Source organism: Camellia sinensis, chromosome 12, assembly GCF_055761805.1.
Source record: "Camellia sinensis isolate YWXY chromosome 12, ASM5576180v1, whole genome shotgun sequence".
Taxonomy (NCBI): domain Eukaryota; kingdom Viridiplantae; phylum Streptophyta; class Magnoliopsida; order Ericales; family Theaceae; genus Camellia; species Camellia sinensis.
The window spans coordinates 1,165,001-1,181,511 of NC_138972.1; positions in this window are offsets into that span (position 1 = coordinate 1,165,001).

Sequence of the window (16,511 nt, forward strand, 5' to 3'; positions counted from 1 at the left end):
GGGACATAACTTTCACGACAACCTTCCACTGGGAAACCGCAGGCAACTCGCTCGTAAGTCAAAGCCATCCAAATGGCAATTAACCGAGGGACACGCTTTTCACAAGGCACCTTCCACTAGGGAAGCGCAGGCAACTCGAAGGCGAGTCGAAGACAACCTTAAGGCATTTACCCGAGGGACATGGAGGAATGCACCAGTGGAGTTCGCTGCACAGGCAGGGATTCGTCCAACTCGCACAAACCGAACACAACTCACGCGCCACGACGTACACTGTGCACCAGCCCCCCAAAATGAATCACCCCCCGAAGGACCAAGAAGCCCGACGAACGCGCGAAAACATTTAGAGAGGCCGAGCAAGCACCGGTTAGCGCGAACGCAAATAACAAGCGCAACAGGCAACTTTCGAGGGACATACTTTTCGCAACAAGCTTCCACTAGGAAAGCACAGGCAACTCGTTCGAACGTCAAAGCCAACCAAATGGCAATTACCCGAGGGACATGCTTTTCGCAAGGCACCTTCCACTAGGGAAGCGCAGACAACCCGAAGGCGAGTCGAAGACAACCTAAAGGCGATCACCCGAGGGACATGGAGGAATGCACCAGTGGAGTTCGCTGCACAGGCAGGGATCCGTCCAACTCGCACAAACCGAACACAACTCACGCGCCACGACGTACACTGTGCACCAACCCCCCAAAATGAATCACCCCCCGAAGGACTAAGAAGCCCGACGAACGCGCAAAAACATTTAGAGAGGCCGAGCAAGCACCGGTTAGCGCGAATGCAAGTAACAAGCGCAACAGGCAACTTTCGAGGGACATACTTTTCGCAACAAGCTTCCACTAGGAAAGCATAGGCAACTCGTTCGAACGTCAAAGCCAACCAAATGGCAATTACCCGAGGGACACGCTTTTCGCAAGGCACCTTCCACTAGGGAAGCGCAGGCAACCCGAAGGCGAGTCGAAGACAACCTGAAGGCATCACCCGAGGGACATGAAGGAATGCACCAGTGGAGTTCGCTGCACAGGCAGGGATCCGTCCAACTCGCACAAACCGAACACAACTCACGCGCCACGACGTACACTGTGCACCAGCCCCCCAAAACGAATCACCCCCCGAAGGACCAAGAAGCCCGACGAACGCGCGAAAACATTTAGAGAGGCCGAGCAAGCACCGGTTAGCGCGAATGCAAATAACAAGCGCAACAGGCAACTTTCGAGGGACATACTTTTCGCAACAAGCTTCCACTAGGAAAGCATGGGCAACTCGTTCGAACGTCAAAGCCAACCAAATGGCAATTACCCGAGGGACACGCTTTTCGCAAGGCACCTTCCACTAGGGAAGCGCAGGCAACCCGAAGGCGAGTCGAAGACAACCTAAAGGCATCACCCGAGGGACATGGAGGAATGCACCAGTGGAGTTCGCTGCACAGGCAGGGATCCGTCCAACTCGCACAAACCGAACACAACTCACGCGCCACGACGTACACTGTGCACCAGCCCCCCAAAACGAATCGCCCCCCGAAGGACTAAGAAGCCCGACGAACGCACGAAAACATTTAGAGAAGCCGAGCAAGCACCGGTTAGCGCGAATGCAAATAACAAACGCAACAGGCAACTTTCGAGGGACATACTTCTCGCAACAAGCTTCCACAAGGAAAGCACAGGGAACTCGTTCGCACGCCAAAGCCAACCAAATGGCAATTTAACCGAGGGTCATGCATTTCGCAAGGCAACTTGTACAATTACCCGAGGGACATGGCATGCTTGCCAAGGCCGTGGCATGACATGCTGCTGGCCGAGGCCGTGGCAAGGCATGCTGATGGCCAAGGCCGTGGCAAGGCATGCTGATGGCCGAGGACGTGGCAAGGCATGCTGATGGCCGAGGCCGTGGCATGGCATGCCATGCTGCTGGACAAGGCCGTGGCAAGGCATGCTGCTGGCCAAGGCGTTGGCATGGCATGCTGCTGCTGACCAAGGCTTGGGCTTGCCATGCTGCCGGCCAAGGCCGCGGCATGGCATGCTGCCGGCCAAGGCCGCGGCATGGCATGCTGCTGGCCAAGGCTTTGGCATGCCATGTTGCTGGGCAAGGCCGTGGCATGGCATGCTGCTGGCCAAGGCCGTGGCATGACATGCTGGCCAAGGCCGGGGCATGGCAAGCTGCTGGCCAAGGTCGTGGCATGGCACGCTGCTGGCCAAGGCCGGGGCATGGCACGCTGCTGGCCAAGGCCGTGGCATGACAAGCTTGCCAAGGCCGGGGCATGGCATGCTGCTGGCCAAGGCTTTGGCATGCCATGCTGCTGGCCAAGGCCGGGGCATGGCATGCTGCGGGCCAAGGCTTTGGCATGCCATGCTGCTGGCCAAGGCCGTGGCATGACATGCTGCTGGCCAAGGCCGTGGCATGACATGCTGGCCAAGGCCGGGGCATGGCATGCTGCTGGCCAAGGCCGTGGCATGGCATGCAGCTGGCCAAGGCCGGGGCATGGCATGCTGCTGGCCAAGGCCGTGGCATGGCATGCTGCTGGCCAAGGCCGTGGCATGGCATGCTTGCCAAGGCCGGGGCATGGCATGCTGCTGGCCAAGGCCGTGGCATGGCATGCTGCTGGCCAAGGCCGTGGCATGGCATGCTTGCCAAGGCCAGGGCATGGCATGCTGCTGGCAAAGGCTTTGGCATGCCATGTTGCTGGCCAAGGCTGTGGCATGGCATGCTGGCCTAGGCCAACGTGCCACCGCCACCACCGCGGGCAGCCACTCGACGCATCCCGTGCTTGGCTATGTAGTTTCGATGCCACAAGCCAAGCGATGGCATGTGCCAAGCGCCCGCCTAGGCATAGGCGTGGCCTGTGGCCTGGCCATGCTGGCCAGCCTTAAGGGAGGTGCCCCCCCCTTATAATAGCCTGTTAAGCCCTTTTCAATCTGGCAGGAGGAAACATCGACCATGTTCGAGGAGTCATAATGGGGTTTTTTTAAAAAGTAATGGTTTTTTGCCAAAACTTTCAACATGAAAGTTGTAGGAAATAATTTAATACACCATAAAAAAAATTATAAAAAAATATTTGGCCACCGGAAATATTTTATTTTAATTTATTTCGATTTTAATACTTAAAAAATAATAAAAATTACTAAAAATACTAAAAAAATTCTAGAAAAATTCCAACAATTATAAGATGAGGCACTAGTAATTATAGTAATTTTTTTAATTATTTTTTTATTTTTTATTTATTTTATTATAATTTTTATGAGTAAATAAATAATTAAAAAGCCCGACGAACGTGCAAAAACTCTTAGAGAAACCGAGCAAGCATCGGATAGCTCGAATGCAAATAACAAACGCAACAGGCAACTTCTGAGGGACATACTTTTCCCAACAAGCTTCCACTGGGGAAAGCACTAGCAACGTGTTCGCAAGTCAAAGCCAACCAAACGGCTATTACCCGAGGGACATGCATTTCGCAAGGCAACATATACGTAAGTCAAAGCCAAACCAAATGGCAATTACACGAGGGACAGGATTGCTTGCCAAGGGCGTGGCATGCGATGTTCTAGCCCAAGGCCAAGGCACGCCACGCTGCGGGACAAGGCCGTGGCATGGCATGCTGCTGGCCTAGGCCTTGGCATGGCATGCTGCTGGCTTTGGCTGGCCTGCCATGCCCGTGGCATCGCATGCTGCTGGCCTTGGCCTTGGCATGGCATGCTGCTGGCTTTGGCTGGCCTGCCTTGGCCGTGGCATGGCATGCTGCTGGCCTTGGCCTTGGCATGGCATGCTGCTGGCTTTGGCTGGCCTGCCTTGGCCGTGGCATGGCATGCTGCTGGCCTTGGCCTTGGCATGGCATGCTGCTGGCTTGGGCTGGGCTGCCTTGGCCGTGGCATGGCATGCTGCTGGCCTAGGCCTTGGCATGGCATGCTGCTGGCTTTGGCTGGGCTGCCTTGGCCGTGGCATGGCATGCTGCTGGCCTTGGCCATGGCATGGCATGCTGCTGGCTTTGGCTGGGCTGCCTTGGCCGTGGCATGGCATGCTGCTGGCCTAGGCCTTGGCATGGCATGCTGCTGGCTTTGGCTGGGCTGCCTTGGCCGTGGCATGGCATGCTGCTGGCCTTGGCCTTGGCATGGCATGCTGCTGGCTTTGGCTGGGCTGCCTTGGCCGTGGCATGGCATGCTGCTGGCCTTGGCCTTGGCATGGCATGCTGCTGGCTTGGGCTGGCCTGCCTTGGCCGGGGCATCTGTGGCATGACATGCTGCTGGCCTAGGCCTTGGCATGGCATGCTGCTGGCTTTGGCTGGCCTGCCATGACCGTGGCATGGCATGCTGCTGGCCTTGGCCTTGGCATGGCATGCTGCTGGCTTTGGCTGGGCTGCCTTGGTCGTGGCATCTGTGGCATGGCATGCTGCTGGCCTAGGCCTTGGCATGGCATGCTGCTGGCTTTGGCTGGCCTGCCATGACCGTGGCATCGCATGCTGCTGGCCTTGGCCTTGGCATGGCATGCTGCTGGCTTTGGCTGGGCTGCCTTGGCCGTGGCATGGCATGCTGCTGGCCTTGGCCTTGGCATGGCATGCTGCTGGCTTTGGCTGGGCTGCCTTGGCCGTGGCACAGCATGCTGCTGGCCTTGGCCTTGGCATGGCATGCTGCTGGCTTGGGCTGGGCTGCCTTGGCTGTGGCATGGCATGCTGCTGGCCTAGGCCTTGGCATGGCATGCTGCTGGCTTTGGCTGGGCTGCCTTGGCCGTGGCATGGCATGCTGCTGGCTTTGGCTGGGCTGCCTTGGCCGTGGCATGGCATGCTGCTGGCCTTGGCCTTGGCATGGCATGCTGCTGGCTTTGGCTGGCCTGCCTTGGCCGTGGCATGGCATGCTGCTGGCCTTGGCCTTGGCATGGCATGCTGCTGGCTTGGGCTGGGCTGCCTTGGCCGTGGCATGGCATGCTGCTGGCCTTGGCCTTGGCATGGCATGCTGCTGGCTTGGGCTGGGCTGCCTTGGCCGTGGCATGGCATGCTGCTGGCCTAGGCCTTGGCATGGCATGGTGCTGGCTTTGGCTGGGCAGCCTTGGCCGTGGCATGGCATGCTGCTGGCCTTGGCCTTGGCATGGCATGCTGCTGGCTTTGGCTGGGCTGCCTTGGCCGTGGCATGGCATGCTGCTGGCCTTGGCCTTGGCATGGCATGCTGCTAGCTTTGCCTGGGCTGCCTTGGCCGTGGCATGGCATGCTGCTGGCCTTGGCCTTGGCATGGCATGCTGCTGGCTTTGGCTGGCCTGCCTTGGCCTTGGCATGGGATGCTGCTGGCCTTGGCCTTGGCATGGCATGCTGCTGGCTTTGGCTTGCCTGCCTTGGCCGTGGCATGGCATGCTGCTGGCCTAGGCCTTGGCATGGCATGCTGCTGGCTTTGGCTGGGCTGCCTTGGCCGTGGCATGGCATGCTGCTGGCCCTGGCCTTGGCATGGCATGCTGCTGGCTTTGGCTGGCCTGCCTTGGCCGTGGCATGGCATGCTGCTGGCCTTGGCCTTGGCATGGCATGCTGCTGGCTTTGGCTTGCCTGCCTTGGCCGTGGCATGGCATGCTGCTGGCCTAGGCCTTGGCATGGCATGCTGCTGGCTTTGGCTGGCCTGCCATGCCCGTGGCATGGCATGCTGCTGGCCTTGGCCTTGGCATGGCATGCTGCTGGCTTTGGCTGGGCTGCCTTGGCCGTGGCATGGCATGCTGCTGGCCTTGGCCTTGGCCTTGGCATGGCATGCTGCTGGCTTTGGCTGGGCTGCCTTGGCCTTGGCATGGCATGCTGCTGGCCTTGGCCTTGGCATGGCATGCTGCTGGCTTTGGCTGGGCTGCCTTGGCCGTGGCATGGCATGCTGCTGGCCTTGGCCTTGGCATGGCATGCTGCTGGCTTTGGTTGGCCTGCCTTGGCCGGGGCATGGCATGCTGCTGGCCTTGGCCTTGGAATGGCATGCTGCTGGCTTTGGCTGGCCTGCCTTGGCCGTGGCATGGCATGCTGCTGGCCTTGGCCTTGGCATGGCATGCTGCTGGCTTTGGCTTGCCTGCCTTGGCCGCGGCATGGCATGCTGCTGGCCTAGGCCTTGGCATGGCATGCTGCTGGCTTTGGCTGGGCTGCCTTGGCCGTGGCATGGGATGCTGCTGGCCTTGGCCTTGGCATGGCATGCTGCTGGCTTTGGCTTGCCTGCCTTGGCCGTGGCATGGCATGCTGCTGGCCTTGGCCTAGGCATGGCATGCTGCTGGCTTTGGCTTGCCTGCCTTGGCCGTGGCATGGCATGCTGCTGGCCTAGGCCTTGGCATGGCATGCTGCTGGCTTTGGCTGGCCTGCCTTGGCCGTGGCATGGCATGCTGCTGGCCTAGGCCTTGGCATGGCATGCGGCTGGCTTTGGCTGGGCTGCCTTGGCCGTGGCATGGCATGCTGCTGGCCTTGGCCTTGGCATGGCATGCTGCTGGCTTTGGCTGGGCTGCCTTGGCCGTGGCATGGCATGCTGCTGGCCTTGGCCTTGGCATGGCATGCTGCTGGCTTGGGCTGGCCTGCCTTGGCCGTGGCATCTGTGGCATGGCATGCTGCTGGCCTAGGCCTTGGCATGGCATGCTGCTGGCTTTGGCTGGCCTGCCATGACCGTGGCAAGGCATGCTGCTGGCCTTGGCCTTGGCATGGCATGCTGCTGGCTTTGGCTGGGCTGCCTTGGCCGTGGCATCTGTGGCATGGCATGCTGCTGGCCTAGGCCTTGGCATGGCATGCTGCTGGCTTTGGCTGGCCTGCCATGACCGTGGCATCGCATGCTGCTGGCCTTGGCCTTGGCATGGCATGCTGCTGGCTTTGGCTGGGCTGCCTTGGCCGTGGCATGGCATGCTGCTGGCCTTGGCCTTGGCATGGCATGCTGCTGGCTTTGGCTGGGCTGCCTTGGCCGTGGCACGGCATGCTGCTGGCCTTGGCCTTGGCATGGCATGCTGCTGGCTTGGGCTGGGCTGCCTTGGCTGTGGCATGGCATGCTGCTGGCCTAGGCCTTGGCATGGCATGCTGCTGGCTTTAGCTGGGCTGCCTTGGCCGTGGCATGGCATGCTGCTGGCTTTGGCTGGGCTGCCTTGGCCGTGGCATGGCATGCTGCTGGCCTTGGCCTTGGCATGGCATGCTGCTGGATTTGGCTGGCCTGCCTTGGCCGTGGCATGGCATGCTGCTGGCCTTGGCCTTGGCATGGCATGCTGCTGGCTTGGGCTGGGCTGCCTTGGCCGTGGCATGGCATGCTGCTGGCCTAGGCCTTGGCATGGCATGGTGCTGGCTTTGGCTGGGCAGCCTTGGCCGTGGCATGGCATGCTGCTGGCCTTGGCCTTGGCATGCAATGCTGCTGGCTTTGGCTGGGCTGCCTTGGCCGTGGCATGGCATGCTGCTGGCCTTGGCCTTGGCATGGCATGCTGCTGGCTTTGCCTGGGCTGCCTTGGCCGTGGCATGGCATGCTGCTGGCCTTGGCCTTGGCATGGCATGCTGCTGGCTTGGGCTGGCCTGCCTTGGCCGTGGCATCTGTGGCATGCTGCTGGCCTTGGCCTAGGCATGGCATGCTGCTGGCTTTGGCTGGCCTGCCATGACCGTGGCATGGCATGCTGCTGGCCTTGGCCTTGGCATGGCATGCTGCTGGCTTTGGCTGGGCTGCCTTGGCCGTGGCATCTGTGGCATGGCATGCTGCTGGCCTAGGCCTTGGCATGGCATGCTGCTGGCTTTGGCTGGCCTGCCATGACCGTGGCATCGCATGCTGCTGGCCTTGGCCTTGGCATGGCATGCTGCTGGCTTTGGCTGGGCTGCCTTGGCCGTGGCAGGGCATGCTGCTGGCCTTGGCCTTGGCATGGCATGCTGCTGGCTTTGGCTGGGCTGCCTTGGCCGTGGCACGGCATGCTGCTGGCCTTGGCCTTGGCATGGCATGCTGCTGGCTTGGGCTGGGCTGCCTTGGCTGTGGCATGGCATGCTGCTGGCCTAGGCCTTGGCATGGCATGCTGCTGGCTTTGGCTGGGCTGCCTTGGCCGTGGCATGGCATGCTGCTGGCTTTGGCTGGGCTGCCTTGGCCGTGGCATGGCATGCTGCTGGCCTTGGCCTTGGCATGGCATGCTGCTGGCTTTGGCTGGCCTGCCTTGGCCGTGGCATGGCATGCTGCTGGCCTTGGCCTTGGCATGGCATGCTGCTGGCTTGGACTGGGCTGCCTTGGCCGTGGCATGGCATGCTGCTGGCCTAGGCCTTGGCCTGGCATGGTGCTGGCTTTGGCTGGGCAGCCTTGGCCGTGGCATGGCATGCTGCTGGCCTTGGCCTTGGCATGCAATGCTGCTGGCTTTGGCTGGGCTGCCTTGGCCGTGGCATGGCATGCTGCTGGCCTTGGCCTTGGCATGGCATGCTGCTGGCTTTGCCTGGGCTGCCTTGGCCGTGGCATGGCATGCTGCTGGCCTTGGCCTTGGCATGGCATGCTGCTGGCTTTGGCTGGCCTGCCTTGGCCGTGGCATGGCATGCTGCTGGCCTTGGCCTTGGCATGGCATGCTGCGGGCTTTGGCTTGCCTGCCTTGGCCGTGGCATGGCATGCTGCTGGCCTAGGCCTTGGCATGGCATGCTGCTGGCTTTGGCTGGGCTGCCTTGGCCGTGGCATGGCATGCTGCTGGCCTTGGCCTTGGCATGGCATGCTGCTGGCTTTGGCTGGCCTGCCTTGGCCGTGGCATGGCATGCTGCTGGCCTTGGCCTTGGCATGGCATGCTGCTGGCTTGGGCTGGGCTGCCTTGGCCGTGGCATGGCATGCTGCTGGCCTAGGCCTTGGCATGGCATGGTGCTGGCTTTGGCTGGGCAGCCTTGGCCGTGGCATGGCATGCTGCTGGCCTTGGCCTTGGCATGGCATGCAGCTGGCTTTGGCTGGGCTGCCTTGGCCGTGGCATGGCATGCTGCTGGCCTTGGCCTTGGCATGGCATGCTGCTAGCTTTGCCTGGGCTGCCTTGGCCGTGGCATGGCATGCTGCTGGCCTTGGCCTTGGCATGGCATGCTGCTGGCTTTGGCTGGCCTGCCTTGGCCTTGGCATGGCATGCTGCTGGCCTTGGCCTTGGCATGGCATGCTGCTGGCTTTGGCTTGCCTGCCTTGGCCGTGGCATGGCATGCTGCTGGCCTAGGCCTTGGCATGGCATGCTGCTGGCTTTGGCTGGGCTGCCTTGGCCGTGGCATGGCATGCTGCTGGCCCTGGCCTTGGCATGGCATGCTGCTGGCTTTCGCTGGCCTGCCTTGGCCGTGGCATGGCATGCTGCTGGCCTTGGCCTTGGCATGGCATGCTGCTGGCTTTGGCTTGCCTGCCTTGGCCGTGGCATGGCATGCTGCTGGCCTAGGCCTTGGCATGGCATGCTGCTGGCTTTGGCTGGCCTGCCATGCCCGTGGCATGGCATGCTGCTGGCCTTGGCCTTGGCATGGCATGCTGCTGGCTTTGGCTGGGCTGCCTTGGCCGTGGCATGGCATGCTGCTGGCCTTGGCCTTGGCATGGCATGCTGCTGGCTTTGGCTGGGCTGCCTTGGCCGTGGCATGGCATGCTGCTGGCCTTGGCCTTGGCCTTGGCATGGCATGCTGCCGGCTTTGGCTGGGCTGCCTTGGCCTTGGCATGGCATGCTGCTGGCCTTGGCCTTGGCATGGCATGCTGCTGGCTTTGGCTGGGCTGCCTTGGCCGTGGCATGGCATGCTGCTGGCTTTGGCTGGGCTGCCTTGGCCGTGGCATGGCATGCTGCTGGCCTTGGCCTTGGCATGGCATGCTGCTGGCTTTGGCTGGCCTGCCTTGGCCGTGGCATGGCATGCTGCTGGCCTTGGCCTTGGCATGGCATGCTGCTGGCTTGGGCTGGGCTGCCTTGGCCGTGGCATGGCATGCTGCTGGCCTAGGCCTTGGCATGGCATGGTGCTGGCTTTGGCTGGGCTGCCTTGGCCGTGGCATGGGATGCTGCTGGCCTTGGCCTTGGCATGGCATGCTGCTGGCTTTGGCTTGCCTGCCTTGGCCGTGGCATGGCATGCTGCTGGCCTTGGCCTAGGCATGGCATGCTGCTGGCTTTGGCTTGCCTGCCTTGGCCGTGGCATGGCATGCTGCTGGCCTAGGCCTTGGCATGGCATGCTGCTGGCTTTGGCTGGCCTGCCTTGGCCGTGGCATGGCATGCTGCTGGCCTAGGCCTTGGCATGGCATGCGGCTGGCTTTGGCTGGGCTGCCTTGGCCGTGGCATGGCATGCTGCTGGCCTTGGCCTTGGCATGGCATGCTGCTGGCTTTGGCTGGGCTGCCTTGGCCGTGGCATGGCATGCTGCTGGCCTTGGCCTTGGCATGGCATGCTGCTGGCTTGGGCTGGCCTGCCTTGGCCGTGGCATCTGTGGCATGGCATGCTGCTGGCCTAGGCCTTGGCATGGCATGCTGCTGGCTTTGGCTGGCCTGCCATGACCGTGGCAAGGCATGCTGCTGGCCTTGGCCTTGGCATGGCATGCTGCTGGCTTTGGCTGGGCTGCCTTGGCCGTGGCATCTGTGGCATGGCATGCTGCTGGCCTAGGCCTTGGCATGGCATGCTGCTGGCTTTGGCTGGCCTGCCATGACCGTGGCATCGCATGCTGCTGGCCTTGGCCTTGGCATGGCATGCTGCTGGCTTTGGCTGGGCTGCCTTGGCCGTGGCATGGCATGCTGCTGGCTTTGGCTGGGCTGCCTTGGCCGTGGCACGGCATGCTGCTGGCCTTGGCCTTGGCATGGCATGCTGCTGGCTTTGGCTGGGCTGCCTTGGCCGTGGCACGGCATGCTGCTGGCCTTGGCCTTGGCATGGCATGCTGCTGGCTTGGGCTGGGCTGCCTTGGCTGTGGCATGGCATGCTGCTGGCCTAGGCCTTGGCATGGCATGCTGCTGGCTTTAGCTGGGCTGCCTTGGCCGTGGCATGGCATGCTGCTGGCTTTGGCTGGGCTGCCTTGGCCGTGGCATGGCATGCTGCTGGCCTTGGCCTTGGCATGGCATGCTGCTGGCTTTGGCTGGCCTGCCTTGGCCGTGGCATGGCATGCTGCTGGCCTTGGCCTTGGCATGGCATGCTGCTGGCTTGGGCTGGGCTGCCTTGGCCGTGGCATGGCATGCTGCTGGCCTTGGCCTTGGCATGGCATGCTGCTGGCTTTGGCTGGGCTGCCTTGGTCGTGGCATCTGTGGCATGGCATGCTGCTGGCCTAGGCCTTGGCATGGCATGCTGCTGGCTTTGGCTGGCCTGCCATGACCGTGGCATCGCATGCTGCTGGCCTTGGCCTTGGCATGGCATGCTGCTGGCTTTGGCTGGGCTGCCTTGGCCGTGGCAGGGCATGCTGCTGGCCTTGGCCTTGGCATGGCATGCTGCTGGCTTTGGCTGGGCTGCCTTGGCCGTGGCACGGCATGCTGCTGGCCTTGGCCTTGGCATGGCATGCTGCTGGCTTGGGCTGGGCTGCCTTGGCTGTGGCATGGCATGCTGCTGGCCTAGGCCTTGGCATGGCATGCTGCTGGCTTTGGCTGGGCTGCCTTGGCCGTGGCATGGCATGCTGCTGGCTTTGGCTGGGCTGCCTTGGCCGTGGCATGGCATGCTGCTGGCCTTGGCCTTGGCATGGCATGCTGCTGGCTTTGGCTGGCCTGCCTTGGCCGTGGCATGGCATGCTGCTGGCCTTGGCCTTGGCATGGCATGCTGCTGGCTTGGGCTGGGCTGCCTTGGCCGTGGCATGGCATGCTGCTGGCCTAGGCCTTGGCATGGCATGGTGCTGGCTTTGGCTGGGCAGCCTTGGCCGTGGCATGGCATGCTGCTTGCCTTGGCCTTGGCATGGCATGCTGCTGGCTTTGGCTGGGCTGCCTTGGCCGTGGCATGGCATGCTGCTGGCCTTGGCCTTGGCATGGCATGCTGCTAGCTTTGCCTGGGCTGCCTTGGCCGTGGCATGGCATGCTGCTGGCCTTGGCCTTGGCATGGCATGCTGCTGGCTTTGGCTGGCCTGCCTTGGCCTTGGCATGGCATGCTGCTGGCCTTGGCCTTGGCATGGCATGCTGCTGGCTTTGGCTTGCCTGCCTTGGCCGTGGCATGGCATGCTGCTGGCCTAGGCCTTGGCATGGCATGCTGCTGGCTTTGGCTGGGCTGCCTTGGCCGTGGCATGGCATGCTGCTGGCCCTGGCCTTGGCATGGCATGCTGCTGGCTTTGGCTGGCCTGCCTTGGCCGTGGCATGGCATGCTGCTGGCCTTGGCCTTGGCATGGCATGCTGCTGGCTTTGGCTTGCCTGCCTTGGCCGTGGCATGGCATGCTGCTGGCCTAGGCCTTGGCATGGCATGCTGCTGGCTTTGGCTGGCCTGCCATGCCCGTGGCATGGCATGCTGCTGGCCTTGGCCTTGGCATGGCATGCTGCTGGCTTTGGCTGGGCTGCCTTGGCCGTGGCATGGCATGCTGCTGGCCTAGGCCTTGGCATGGCATGCTGCTGGCTTTGGCTGGCCTGCCTTGGCCGTGGCATGGCATGCTGCTGGCCTAGGCCTTGGCATGGCATGCGGCTGGCTTTGGCTGGGCTGCCTTGGCCGTGGCATGGCATGCTGCTGGCCTTGGCCTTGGCATGGCATGCTGCTGGCTTTGGCTGGGCTGCCTTGGCCGTGGCATGGCATGCTGCTGGCCTTGGCCTTGGCATGGCATGCTGCTGGCTTGGGCTGGCCTGCCTTGGCCGTGGCATCTGTGGCATGGCATGCTGCTGGCCTAGGCCTTGGCATGGCATGCTGCTGGCTTTGGCTAGCCTGCCATGACCGTGGCATGGCATGCTGCTGGCCTTGGCCTTGGCATGGCATGCTGCTGGCTTTGGCTGGGCTGCCTTGGCCGTGGCATCTGTGGCATGGCATGCTGCTGGCCTAGGCTTGGCATGGCATGCTGCTGGCTTTGGCTGGCCTGCCATGACCGTGGCATCGCATGCTGCTGGCCTTGGCCTTGGCATGGCATGCTGCTGGCTTTGGCTGGGCTGCCTTGGCCGTGGCAGGGCATGCTGCTGGCCTTGGCCTTGGCATGGCATGCTGCTGGCTTTGGCTGGGCTGCCTTGGCCGTGGCACGGCATGCTGCTGGCCTTGGCCTTGGCATGGCATGCTGCTGGCTTGGGCTGGGCTGCCTTGGCTGTGGCATGGCATGCTGCTGGCCTAGGCCTTGGCATGGCATGCTGCTGGCTTTCGCTGGGCTGCCTTGGCCGTGGCATGGCATGCTGCTGGCTTTGGCTGGGCTGCCTTGGCCGTGGCATGGCATGCTGCTGGCCTTGGCCTTGGCATGGCATGCTGCTGGCTTTGGCTGGCCTGCCTTGGCCGTGGCATGGCATGCTGCTGGCCTTGGCCTTGGCATGGCATGCTGCTGGCTTGGGCTGGGCTGCCTTGGCCGTGGCACGGCATGCTGCTGGCCTTGGCCTTGGCATGGCATGCTGCTGGCTTGGGCTGGGCTGCCTTGGCTGTGGCATGGCATGCTGCTGGCCTAGGCCTTGGCATGGCATGCTGCTGGCTTTCGCTGGGCTGCCTTGGCCGTGGCATGGCATGCTGCTGGCTTTGGCTGGGCTGCCTTGGCCGTGGCATGGCATGCTGCTGGCCTTGGCCTTGGCATGGCATGCTGCTGGCTTTGGCTGGCCTGCCTTGGCCGTGGCATGGCATGCTGCTGGCCTTGGCCTTGGCATGGCATGCTGCTGGCTTTGGCTGGGCTGCCTTGGCCGTGGCATGGCATGCTGCTGGCCTTGGCCTTGGCCTTGGCATGGCATGCTGCTGGCTTTGGCTGGGCTGCCTTGGCCTTGGCATGGCATGCTGCTGGCCTTGGCCTTGGCATGGCATGCTGCTGGCTTTGGTTGGCCTGCCTTGGCCGGGGCATGGCATGCTGCTGGCCTTGGCCTTGGAATGGCATGCTGCTGGCTTTGGCTGGCCTGCCTTGGCCGTGGCATGGCATGCTGCTGGCCTTGGCCTTGGCATGGCATGCTGCTGGCTTTGGCTTGCCTGCCTTGGCCGTGGCATGGCATGCTGCTGGCCTAGGCCTTGGCATGGCATGCTGCTGGCTTTGGCTGGGCTGCCTTGGCCGTGGCATGGGATGCTGCTGGCCTTGGCCTTGGCATGGCATGCTGCTGGCTTTGGCTTGCCTGCCTTGGCCGTGGCATGGCATGCTGCTGGCCTTGGCCTAGGCATGGCATGCTGCTGGCTTTGGCTTGCCTGCCTTGGCCGTGGCATGGCATGCTGCTGGCCTAGGCCTTGGCATGGCATGCTGCTGGCTTTGGCTGGCCTGCCTTGGCCGTGGCATGGCATGCTGCTGGCCTAGGCCTTGGCATGGCATGCGGCTGGCTTTGGCTGGGCTGCCTTGGCCGTGGCATGGCATGCTGCTGGCCTTGGCCTTGGCATGGCATGCTGCTGGCTTTGGCTGGGCTGCCTTGGCCGTGGCATGGCATGCTGCTGGCCTTGGCCTTGGCATGGCATGCTGCTGGCTTGGGCTGGCCTGCCTTGGCCGTGGCATCTGTGGCATGGCATGCTGCTGGCCTAGGCCTTGGCATGGCATCCTGCTGGCTTTGGCTAGCCTGCCATGACCGTGGCATGGCATGCTGCTGGCCTTGGCCTTGGCATGGCATGCTGCTGGCTTTGGCTGGGCTGCCTTGGCCGTGGCATCTGTGGCATGGCATGCTGCTGGCCTAGGGTTGGCATGGCATGCTGCTGGCTTTGGCTGGCCTGCCATGACCGTGGCATCGCATGCTGCTGGCCTTGGCCTTGGCATGGCATGCTGCTGGCTTTGGCTGGGCTGCCTTGGCCGTGGCAGGGCATGCTGCTGGCCTTGGCCTTGGCATGGCATGCTGCTGGCTTTGGCTGGGCTGCCTTGGCCGTGGCACGGCATGCTGCTGGCCTTGGCCTTGGCATGGCATGCTGCTGGCTTGGGCTGGGCTGCCTTGGCTGTGGCATGGCATGCTGCTGGCCTAGGCCTTGGCATGGCATGCTGCTGGCTTTCGCTGGGCTGCCTTGGCCGTGGCATGGCATGCTGCTGGCTTTGGCTGGGCTGCCTTGGCCGTGGCATGGCATGCTGCTGGCCTTGGCCTTGGCATGGCATGCTGCTGGCTTTGGCTGGCCTGCCTTGGCCGTGGCATGGCATGCTGCTGGCCTTGACCTTGGCATGGCATGCTGCTGGCTTGGGCTGGGCTGCCTTGGCCGTGGCATGGCATGCTGCTGGCCTAGGCCTTGGCATGGCATGGTGCTGGCTTTGGCTGGGCAGCCTTGGCCGTGGCATGGCATGCTGCTGGCCTTGGCCTTGGCATGCAATGCTGCTGGCTTTGGCTGGGCTGCCTTGGCCGTGGCATGGCATGCTGCTGGCCTTGGCCTTGGCATGGCATGCTGCTGGCTTTGCCTGGGCTGCCTTGGCCGTGGCATGGCATGCTGCTGGCCTTGGCCTTGGCATGGCATGCTGCTGGCTTGGGCTGGCCTGCCTTGGCCGTGGCATCTGTGGCATGGCATGCTGCTGGCCTAGGCCTTGGCATGGCATGCTGCTGGCTTTGGCTAGCCTGCCATGACCGTGGCATGGCATGCTGCTGGCCTTGGCCTTGGCATGGCATGCTGCTGGCTTTGGCTGGGCTGCCTTGGCCGTGGCATCTGTGGCATGGCATGCTGCTGGCCTAGGCCTTGGCATGGCAAGCTGCTGGCTTTGGCTGGCCTGCCATGACCGTGGCATCGCATGCTGCTGGCCTTGGCCTTGGCATGGCATGCTGCTGGCTTTGGCTGGGCTGCCTTGGCCGTGGCAGGGCATGCTGCTGGCCTTGGCCTTGGCATGGCATGCTGCTGGCTTTGGCTGGGCTGCCTTGGCCGTGGCACGGCATGCTGCTGGCCTTGGCCTTGGCATGGCATGCTGCTGGCTTGGGCTGGGCTGCCTTGGCTGTGGCATGGCATGCTGCTGGCCTAGGCCTTGGCATGGCATGCTGCTGGCTTTGGCTGGGCTGCCTTGGCCGTGGCATGGCATGCTGCTGGCTTTGGCTGGGCTGCCTTGGCCGTGGCATGGCATGCTGCTGGCCTTGGCCTTGGCATGGCATGCTGCTGGCTTTGGCTGGCCTGCCTTGGCCGTGGCATGGCATGCTGCTGGCCTTGGCCTTGGCATGGCATGCTGCTGGCTTGGGCTGGGCTGCCTTGGCCGTGGCATGGCATGCTGCTGGCCTAGGCCTTGGCCTGGCATGGTGCTGGCTTTGGCTGGGCAGCCTTGGCCGTGGCATGGCATGCTGCTGGCCTTGGCCTTGGCATGCAATGCTGCTGGCTTTGGCTGGGCTGCCTTGGCCGTGGCATGGCATGCTGCTGGCCTTGGCCTTGGCATGGCATGCTGCTGGCTTTGCCTGGGCTGCCTTGGCCGTGGCATGGCATGCTGCTGGCCTTGGCCTTGGCATGGCATGCTGCTGGCTTTGGCTGGCCTGACTTGGCCGTGGCATGGCATGCTGCTGGCCTTGGCCTTGGCATGGCATGCTGCTGGCTTTGGCTTGCCTGCCTTGGCCGTGGCATGGCATGCTGCTGGCCTAGGCCTTGGCATGGCATGCTGCTGGCTTTGGCTGGGCTGCCTTGGCCGTG